Raw genomic sequence first — 11064 nt, 5'->3', positions numbered from 1 at the left:
TTTCAAAAGCAAAATGTCCAGGTATGGTGAAAAGCCTGAAAATATAGTTCACAGAATGGTAAGTGAAGAAAAGCATTAATTCAGATTTGGTTTTGTGGTGCTGATCAAAATATTTTGGTATAATATGTTGTATAGAGTAGGAGTATTCCTTTCTAGCTCAGGGCAAAATGAGCCTTTGTCCCTTCCCTGTTTCAGTGCCTCATGATATTTACAGTCTCATGCTTCAATTCTGTATAGCATTGCTCTCCGACTGACCTGCATTTCTTGTGCTAACCTATGATCAAAATTCTCGTGAAAGGCAGCATTGATTTGACAACAGTTTCTGGTAAAATGCATTGGAGTAAAATGGGAGCTAATGCTTCAAACTGCAGCTCTCAAAGACTCCAAAAGCAGAAAGAGCAAACACTTTAATTCAAAAACTCAGAGATGTATGATTTAAGTTATCTTACCTGTTAGATTTTTTTTTCATTTTCTCAAAGATAAAAGAAAAAAAAAAAAAAGAGGAAGCTGACTCTGTTTTTGGTTTTGTGACCTGAGAAAGAACTTCAAAAAGAAGCAGCTTTCTGAAATTTTTCTCATAGATCTTAAAACAAAAATAACAAAACACACTTCAGAGTAAAAAAAAAAAACCCAACAAAAAAACCCAACAAAAAACCCCTAACCCACAAGTGTGCATGAGTATGTATAATATGGAAAAAGAATTAAGTATGCTCTCCAAGGTCATGTTAAAAGCAGAAGTCAATAAAAACTAGTTAAATATGGGTTCACCTTTGCTTTTTTTTTGTTTGCAGATCCCACCTCTGGTAACACATACAACTCATAGAGTAGAAGTTATACGTAGTGGGTGTTCATGTGGAAAATCTGTATGGTCAAAGCATCCTGACAAACCACAGTTCCTGCTGGGTGAGTATGTCTTGAGGGAATGAGGGATCCAAAACTCCTCATGCAGGTGAGTGTAAATCTCTTCGTCCTTTCATGGTTTTAGCTTTGCTGTTGGTTTTAATTCCCAATTAAAACCATTCACTGGAATGAAATTAAAGTCTCAAGGTGCTACCGCACGGTTCATTAACCCCGGGGTTTTTGATGAACTCTCTCCTTGCTGTGGTTTCTATGGTTAGCTCTCTTCATTGGAGTGATCCTGAACCTGCTGCCAGTCTTACCTGCATCCACAGCATAAAGGGAAGGTGCAGCCCATGTCAGTTTGCAGAGGGAGCAATATCTCATGGCTTCTGAGTCATGCTCTAAAGTCCAAAGGGGCTTTTCTTGCATCACTTTTTCCTGTACCAAGCAATTTTCCAAAGTAAGAACTCTGGGAACATTAAACTTTAGATTTTTATTTGCTTTTTCAGTATAGTAATGCATTGGAAGTGTTTCTGCATTATGTAATTACATATGTTAGTTGCTTTTTTAAAAAAAAAAAAAGCTAGAAAATAGAACCCTGAGTGCTGTGAATTTATCCCTTAAAAAATAGTACAGCCCATAAAAAGGAGATGGGATGATGATTTGTTAAAATTAGTCTCCCCCTAAGCTTCTGGCAAAGGATTGCAAAGTGTAATTTATGCAGCTGACTTTCTAATCCATCAGGCTTCAATAATGTTGTAAAAATACATTTGTAATGTAGATACACATGGCTGAGGTTGAGTACCTCTGTTGAATTTTCCAAAGAAAAAAAAAAATCCCTTTTTCTTCAGCAGGCTATGAAGGTCACCTTAAGCATCAAGTACAAAACAGGTATTTCAGTTTGATCAACTGAGCCTTTGGGGAAAAGCTTTTGTCTTGAAGAGCCAGCAGAAAACGGTCACAAGCACCTTGAATGTCTACTGAAGACAAACCCCAAATCTGGCCTGGGATGCTGGAGTGTTGTTGCCTGCAGTCAGCTGGCCTCATGTCTTTGCTATTGTAAGCTGTAAAACACAAACATCTGGCCTGCATAGGTAGACGTGGAGCAGAGCTGCTGCCAGGACTGCTCTACGGTTTGTGGGATTGTGCCTGACCTAGCGAGGAGATGTATTACCTCACTGTGCTGGCAGCCAGGTACCATCAAAAATTACAAACTTCAACCCATATAAGGCTTTTAACAATTCACAAAAATGGCTTTGTGTCCTGCCCTGAATGGTTGAAATTGCTTCAGTGCACTTTACCTCTTACAAGGCATAAAATCCCTGATAGTTGGTGCCAGGTTACACTGCCAGATTCCATGGCTGGTAGAGGGAGGAACCCCTTCAGCACTCCTCTGGGCTCCTCTTAGTACAGTCTCACAGGCTCAGATGCTCCTTAGTTTGCTCACCTGCAGTGATTCCACATGGTTGCCCAGAGCCCATCTGCCTGATAACATGACAGCCACTACCAGGGCAGCTTGCCCACATTATTGCAGGCTTGGGGCCATCTGAGGATGGACAGCATAGCTCTGCAGAAAGCCCTTCCTATGGGGTAGGGTTGCCATATGTGATTGCTAGCAGCCTCTTCACATGCCAAATAAAATTCCTCAGCAGAAGAAAACAGAAACTTATTACGGCAGACCAGATATTTATCCAGATACACAGAACTCTATCAGCCTCATGGAGGGCTTGTGGTGTGAAGATTGTGAGGTGTTTCTGTTAGCTGAAAAAAGAGACAAACCTGTACTCTCTGCAAGATGTCTGTTTTTGGGGGGTGATCATTCATTTATTTTAAAAATATTTAACTTAGCCCCATGTTTTGCTTTCTGGAAACGGCTCAGCAATCTAAGCATTACCCATGCAAACCTCCACAGAAGTAAAACTTGCAAACTACGAAGGCTCAAGGCTTTGCTCTGCACAGAGTAATTTGTGTTTGTGCTACTGAAGTCAGTAACACTACACACTTTCACATTTGCTGAGCATATTGCCCACAAGTATTTGCAATAATCTGGCAACGATATTTATTTCATAGAACAAGATTTTTTTTACTCCTCTTCGTATCATCCAAGATACAGACTTCGAGAACTGTTTCACATTCTCTGTGTCTTAGTCTGTGCTCACATGAGAGCTGTCTGTGAATGTGACCAGAGAATTGGGCTCCTGGCCAATAAGGCTAATATTTTATAAAAGGACATATCAGGCAATGTAAACTGCCCTCACAAGGAAAGTTTACATGTCTGAAATATCTAATGCTTTTTTAAACTTCTGCCTCCCCACGTACTGCCAACTTTCTCCAAGAGAATCAAACTTCCTAAGACATCCTTTCCGACTGTAGATTATTCTTACATATCTAGCCAGCAGACAGACTGTGGCTGGCCTGTCTTAAATGGATATATCAGGTAATTATTAGTCTCTGTAAATAACTCACAATCAGTGAAAAAAATTTTGGTTTAATTGTATGCATGACAAATGAATACATTAAACTTTAATCTGCAGTTTCATTAAACAAATGAATACATTAAACTCTCCTCTGCAGTTCCATAAGCAGCAGAGGAGCTAACTCTGAATACATTATGAATTATTCTAAAGCCTCTAATCCTGGAGTTAGTGAAGAACTCCATTTTCCTTTACTTCCCATGTCCCACTCTTTCTAGACCTGAACAAAACACCACACCCCAAGGTGATCATGACTGTGCTCTGCTGGGAAGCAGCACTAAGAGAGTATGCTAGATTTGCTTAATTCCACCTACATTTACTGCCATTCTCAGACATAATTTTTCTCCTCCTTTGGCTCACACTACCTCTCCACTGGGGACTGGGGAGTTCCTTTAGAAATTAGCCCATGCTGCAGTTGCCAGAGAAATGCTCTTTCTCTAGAGATTCATGGTTTGCTATTTTTTTTACCATGTGGTAATATGTGCATGCCTGGGGACTCACTAAAGCCTGAGGCCTCTCACTGTAAGTTTCTCTGCTCCTGTCACAGATGCACAGAATTTAAGTGCTGGCTATATGTCTTTTACTCTCATGCAACCTCCAGTGCCATACTGACTTTCACCTCAATCTCATCTCCTTTAGGTGAGGGTTTTTTTCCTGCAACATCTCTGTGGCTCAAGTCACTGTTCAGTTTGCTCTGAAAAGCTGCTCCAATTCCCACAATACGTTTGAAAGCTAAAACCCAGTGCCATGAAGGAGCTAAAATATAAAGGCTCGTGTTGTAGCCAGGAACATAACAGTCAACTCACAGAAGCAGCTTCACAAAAGACAGATGCCTCTGGGAGGAGGACTATGTGTTTGTTACTATACATGTGAATAGACCTATGCCTGTGACGCTTTTCTTTGTGTCACTTTTTCTCATTGTATTTTTAAGAATTTACAATACTCTTATTCTTAGCATTAGTGGCATATTTCTAAGACTTTAGTATACAGTATTTCATCAGGTGATAATCCCAGGTGTGTTGTCCTGCAGGTTAATACTCCTTACCTATGCAAACTTATCAGTTTTTTAAAATGTTATTTAAACAATATTGACACTGTTTTCCATAAAACAGTTTAATTCTAATTCCCTGGTTATGAATTAATATCTTTCAAATTACAGTTGTCACACACTTAACAATCAAATTGTGATCCAGTGTGTGACATTATGCTCTGCTGGTTTGTCGTAGGTATTAAATGCAGAGTTTACGTATCAGATCGTTCTTTAAAGAGATCTGGATAGTGACAAGAGTAGTGCAGAAACACTATCCATAGTCAACATCAACAAAGACTCCCAAGCAAAACTTATTTGTTTGCATATACTGACGTGTGTAATTTCAGACTGTTTTCCCTATGCTTTTTCTTTTTTAAACAAAGTTTTAACAATGGGTTTTTTAAAGGAAGTTTTCTAATATTAAAAGCAGACAGTAATGGAGTGTCTATGGTACTTCTTTACTTGTTGACAATTCGGTGTTCTCTTGCTCACACCGAGTTTTGCATCACGCAGAACTTGGTCTAACTGCAGGCTGCCACCAGAAGAAGCAGTCCTGCTCCTCCTCCAGTTCCTGTTGTGCACAGCCTGGTTACGGTAAACAGCTGCTAAATGTCTGGTCAAAGCAGGAATTGGTTCAGTGCACAGATCCAACATCAGACTAAGTCCCCACAACAGCAACTATCTCTGTGGGAAATGAGCAAGTTGAATTGATGGAACTGGACCGATGTATGGGAAGACAGCAGATGCTGCAGCCCCAAAGGAGGTTGGGGAAGGAGCTCGCCTTCTCCCCTCTGTGGCTGCCCACCATTACAGCACATCAGCTTTCATGCACAACTGTGCTCTATTTTCTTCCTCCTATAGAAATGGTTCCCATTTTCAAGGTTTTCTCATCCTCTGCTCTATAAAGCCTTTAAATGGAATATATGCTCCAATATGTTTTCAACCTAAGAACAGATATTCCATTTCTATAGGCAATTGCAAACTTTTTTATTCCTCAAGACTTTATTTCCCCTTAAAAGCAGTATGCCTGAAGTTTTACCCATCTGTATTCCACATGAGTCAACTTTCTCTGCAAAATCTTTGGTTTAGATTCTGATGTCACATTAATCAATGTAGTTATGTCCTGTTTGTAATAATCATCTCATCTAGATCCAACATAATATTCCAATCAGTGGAACTATCTAAGCTCTTGAATTCTGATATTTTTTCCTTTCCTTAGCTGAAATTTCTTTTCTATGGAATATATACACTTTGGACTGGTTTTGGGTACAATCTTTTCCTTTTCACAGACTGATGTAAAAATTTCTGCTTTTCCTGCAGACAGAGAAGTTTTTCCCAAAAGCTGGACACTCTGCATTACTCCCATGTGTGCTCCTTACCTCCTGCAAGGTTGGGCTGTTCACAGACTTTGTAGAATAAGGACATTCAATTGCCTGTGCTACTTGCTGTCTGAGGGTCTTCCCACCAAGATCTGATGGGATCTGATAGGTACAATGTATACATCTAATTAATCTCTATGTTTCTTATAAGTTTGAATTCAGCAAGTTTTTAAAAAGTTTTGGATTTCTGACCCCCATTTAAAACAGTGGTGTGACTAAAAGACTTTGTAAGCAATCCAGAGGAAAGTGTTTGACAGCACAGCTGACATCCTTTGATTCTCTGTAAAGTTATAGCTACTAAATGTCTCTCTAATGTCTAAGAGACAGAAAAAAATACAAAACTATGTTAATTTATGCTTTTTTTTGGCATGTGGTTCTGGGGTGTTTTGTTTTGGGGTGGATTTTTTTTGGAACTCTGTGCCTTGTCATGAAAAGACTATGTCACTACACAAAAGACATTGAGGTGCTGGGGTGTGTTCAGAGAAGGGCAACAAAGCTGGTGAAGTCATATGAAGAAAAGGAGGCTCGGGGGACCCTTATGGCTCTCTACAACTACATGAAAGGAGGCTGTAGCAAGGTAGGGTTTGGTTTCTTTTCTCAGGGATAAGGGATAAGACAAGAGGAAATGACCTCATATTGTGCCAGGAGATGTTTAGATTGGATATTGGGAAAAATTCTTCACTGAAAAAGTTGTCAAGTGTTGGAATGGACTACCTAGGGAAGCGAGTGGAGTCACCATCCCTGGAGATATTTAAAAGACATATAGATGTGGCACTTGGGGACATGGGTTAGCAGTGGACTTGGCAGTGTTGGCTTTATGGTTGAACTCAACGATCACAGAATCTCAGGATGGGTTAGGTCGGAAGGGGTCACAGTGGTCATCTGGTCCAACCTCTCTGGTCAAGCAGGGTCATCCTAGAGCACATGGCACAGGATTGCATCCAGACAGTTCTTGAATATCTCCAGTGAGGGAGACTCCAGGAACTCTGGGCAATCTATTCCAGTGCTTGGTCACCCATACAGTAAAGAAGTTCTTTGTGATATTCAGGTGGAACTTTCAGAAACATCAGTTTCTACTTATTGTCTCTTGTCCTATTGCTTGGTCTTTTCCAACCTAAATGTTTCTATGATTTCATTCGTTACATTTCTGGAAAGTTCAGGACACAGAGGAGTTCATGTTCCCAAGGTTAGGTGCCAGCTAACAAGAAGTGAGCACCAGAACTTATGACTTAGAGGGGTTGTTGATGCAACTAAGAAGCATTAGAAGAAAGTGCCTGAAATGGAAAGAAAGCAGAGCATGTCTGCCTTCGAAGGGTCCAAGTCAAAGCTCTGTATGACTAACTAAACTTGTCCTTCTAGACTGCTGCATTTCAGCCCAAGCTTTAAATTAGTCTGGATAGCCTTACAACTTCTAAAATAACCTGGTAGCTCTGCTATTGATTTGCGGAGGCAAAAAGCTAAAATTTGGCTTATGTTTGCCTCTAAACTTGCAGTCATGTGATTATCTTTCTACGAATGGCTGTCACAGCTTTTCTTAAGAACCAAATAGAAATGGAGCAAAGATTTCATTGTTCAGCTCTCTGTACCAGCACTCACATGGCTGATGCCCATGTCTATCACTATACATTATGACTTTAAAAAGTGACTTGAAACTAATAAAAATATAGTTTCCATAAAGTGGTGCTCTCTTGCTTTTCCACTGAACAAACCCAAAAATACTTTGGCTCATGTTAGATAACACAGTGAAAGAGAAAATGCTTTTTCTTTGATCCATAGAATTTGGATTGCAATGTAAACCAGATGGGAAAATCCCAGCAGAGATTTTTCCCTTCTTTTGACCATTGAGAGCCATCACTCCAATCACATGAGCTCAGAGAGCCCTTGAACAGCTATAGCATATTTACAAAATGAGCTTGACTGAGAATTTTATTGTTTGAACACAGTGACTGTATGGAAATAATTTAACGATATACCTATCATATTGTCGAAGGAAAGACTGAATTGTATAAAAGACCTTTCAGTTTAACACGGATCTGAGACAAAGTGACTGGGGCCAGGAAATCAGGAAATTTGTGGAATTCATAGTTTGATATTCTTTATTTTTAGTTGTCCTAAACACTATAGGCAGCCCAGCGCTTCAATGTCTGCCGTACTTCATAATTTTGTCTAACTCTACTGCAAACAATTTAATTAAATATGTATTAAATTGATCTCAGTTTTACCAAGTCAGTTTCAAAAGAACATAAAAAAATTGCAAACTGAAGTGGAACAATCCTGAAATACAATCAGCTTGTAACAGGCTATTCATCAGATACACATGTTCCACCTTTCGGTTTTATATGCTGAATATATTTCATACAGATACATATCTACTGCAGAAAAAAATACTGTTAGGGAAGCAAAAACATACTGATATGTAAACAGACTATGTAAATACTTTAATCACTTAATGAACATTCTTTGAAATGTCTCTGTTTAAGACTGAGGTACACTAGCATTTACTTTACACTTTCGTAGCACTTTGGTTATTTAGGTACACTTTTACTACACCAATGCTAAATTCTGTAGTAGTGTTCTCATGGTCAGTTTTCAATCAACAATGAAAAGCAAAGTCTCACGTTGCTTTGGTTGTGCCCAGGATCTCCCTCTTCCACCACACCCCTTCTACCTCATCAGACACCACCATTCTACAGAACGGCACATCACAAGACCCACAAGGAAAGTTTAAGAAAGATAATTTTATGGAAAACTTTTACATAAGGGGGTACTTGCTCCAAAGCTGTGGACACCTGCTCTGTCTCTGCTGTAGCTGTCTTAGCCACACGTGTAATTTTCTGATTGAAGATTCAGCAGTAATGACATTGGCTCCATTTCAGTGGCAGGTACAGATTTCTCTTGGCCTCCGTAGAGATCAGCAAAGACACCAAAGCCTCCAAAGGTAGAGAGACTATAGTCTTATGCTGCTGCAACTCCACTGTTTTTAACACCTTTATTGCCATACTGGCACAAGCCAGCATTGGAAAAGAATCAGGGCCAGACACAATCCTGTATAGTGAAAATACTTCAATCAAGCATTTTCTGTGGTAGGGCTGTTTGTTGGCAGCACACAGACTTCAGATCTTGGAGTGGTGATCACAGGCAGGCAGATGTGTTGCATTATAGAAACTGCTGTGCTTCGCACTTCAGGGTGGCATCTATTGTCTTTGCAGGAAGAAAGAAATGTTTACTTTGATAAAGCTTTCTGATTTGCGTTCTGTAGAAAGCTTGTTCACCTGGATTGACTGCTGCATGCTTGGGTGTTAAACTTGTCAGTGCAGGGAGAGCTGCGTTCCCTCATACAAGCACATCAGATAACTCATCTGCCTTTAAAGTGATCTTGGCATTTATTTTGGAGACTCATTTGATTACATGAACACAGATGTTCTTAATGCTGCCATTCTTAGCTCTTCAAAGTTCTTGTCAGCGTGTAGATTACAGAATTTGACCTTTTTCATTAGGAAATGAAAATTGCCCTGCCTAGATCCTAATAGATATTTAAGAAATCAGTCTGTGTCTCAGTAGACCCTGTTCTGCTTAAGTAGATGCAAATGACCCTCTAGCAAGTGGCTTAGTGATCCAGTACAGGCAACATTTGCATACCTATTTTGGGCTAAGTTACTGTGTCGTGACTGCTCTTGAACTTGCAAGCAAGTTACTGTTTTAAAGATGCTGTAGAGGAATGTAGGACTTTGTTCTTAAATTGTGCCAGCCAACTGGTTTATTAGCTTGAGCAAACACTTTAGCAACTTGTTCAGTTATTTGGAACCCAAACACTGGAGACCGAAATAGAGAAGTTTTCCGGAGAAAACCATGGATAAAGTTTAAAGCTTCAGAGAGAATTTTAGGTTCATATTTATTATTGAAATTATGAGTGATACCCCAACTCACTGAAAGAGAAGGCAACTACATTGTGCCTAATTTTAAAAAATGTACATGTTCATGTGTATTCTTGGTAAGACAAAGTTAAGTTTGAACAATAAGAAAGGATTCAGAATAAGGATAGTTTCAATTTTGGTCACTGTTTCTGCAATTGTTACCATGAGGTCGAATTACAAATTGGGAAGTGCTTTGCCCAGCTGTTTAAATGAAAAAAAATGTTAGGATTGCCAGTAGTTTTTCCATGCTGGGATTATACAAAATCTCAGTTTGTAAGTTTATTTTTTTCTCTTGCAAAATCCAGGTATTCCCAGGTTAGCTATGAAGAAAACCAAGTAGCAGTCCAACTGCGCCAAAAGAACAATTTCAAGCAGTGCAACTGGACTGCCAAAGAGGACAAAGAGGGGGGACAAATGTTCAGCATGATCAAAACATGTAAGGTTTCTCATGCTCTTTCACCTTTTTTCTTTCTGTTGTTCCCCCATTCTTCTTGTTCAGACCTGTGTAATTTAAACACTGATGCAGACCACGTTTGGTACTCAGCATGGTTACAACATCATGATCAGACAGTGGTTTTGAAGTTTGTCAAAAAGCCTTTGGTGGCTTTTTTCCTTAGCTTTACAAAGTTGTAGTCTATGACAATTCATTGGAGACTGAGGTTTTTGCCCAAGTCCCAGACTGTATTGGAATTCCACCCAGGGAAGCTTTGAGATTGGTTACCACATCTTCTACTTTATGTTAACACCAAGTCCCTTAAGCTGCTGTTGATTTCTTACCCTTCCCATTGCTGCAGTTTCTGGGCACCAAATTCAATGGACGATTATGAGAAAACAGCATAATGAGGAGTACTGGTCACTACAAGCTCCTCTCCATTGCATTTTGATTTGCCCAGTTGTTCAGGTGAGGATAAAGGCATTAGAGTATGGAAAAGAGACGTGGATTCTGCTTCCATCTGTCACCAAAACATCAAATGGTTTTGGGGAAATCACCCCACTCTCTTCCCTGCCCTCCTACTGCTTACAAAATGGGAGTGCTGGGCTCCATTTTCCTTTGGGGGTGTGTTGAAAACCACAGACATTGGTTTCTCTATGAGAGCCCTGGATGAACAGATTTTCTCCTTTGCACTGTGGAATGTGATGGTCTTAAATAGTTCTGCTTATTAAGAAAAAAAGAAAAGAAGAAAGAAAGGTAAAGGGAGGTCACACTTCACAGCAACCTTCTCCACTGAAGTGTCTGCTCTCCAAGGTTTACTTTCAGCACACTGCAGCTACTTATAAAAAAGATCCTGCTGGTGTAATTTGAAAATCTGCTTTTGAAACAACTGTAATATATGATGTTAATATGTGGGTAGCTCTAACCAGTCTGAGAGTATTTATATACTCCCAAAGTGGGTGTGCTTTTGACTAGTTATAATGTACTTATGGAA

The 11064-nt window shown here is 39.6% G+C and overlaps 1 long non-coding RNA gene across 1 annotated transcript; it reads left to right on the top strand.

The window, feature by feature from the left end:
• The first annotated feature begins 856 nt into the window (after window positions 1–856).
• On the top strand, window positions 857–10099 carry LOC113945362. Its single transcript, XR_003527058.1, has 3 exons — window positions 857–903; window positions 5665–5832; window positions 9943–10099. It is a non-coding gene; the product is annotated as an uncharacterized LOC113945362 (long non-coding RNA).
• Window positions 10100–11064: the final 965 nt, after the last annotated feature.

Source organism: Corapipo altera, unplaced genomic scaffold (genome assembly GCF_003945725.1).
Source record: "Corapipo altera isolate COAL_440 unplaced genomic scaffold, ASM394572v1 44, whole genome shotgun sequence".
In the NCBI taxonomy this organism is placed as follows: domain Eukaryota; kingdom Metazoa; phylum Chordata; class Aves; order Passeriformes; family Pipridae; genus Corapipo; species Corapipo altera.
Note: the sequence above shows the minus strand (reverse complement) of the source record. Positions and strands in the feature narration are given on the sequence as shown.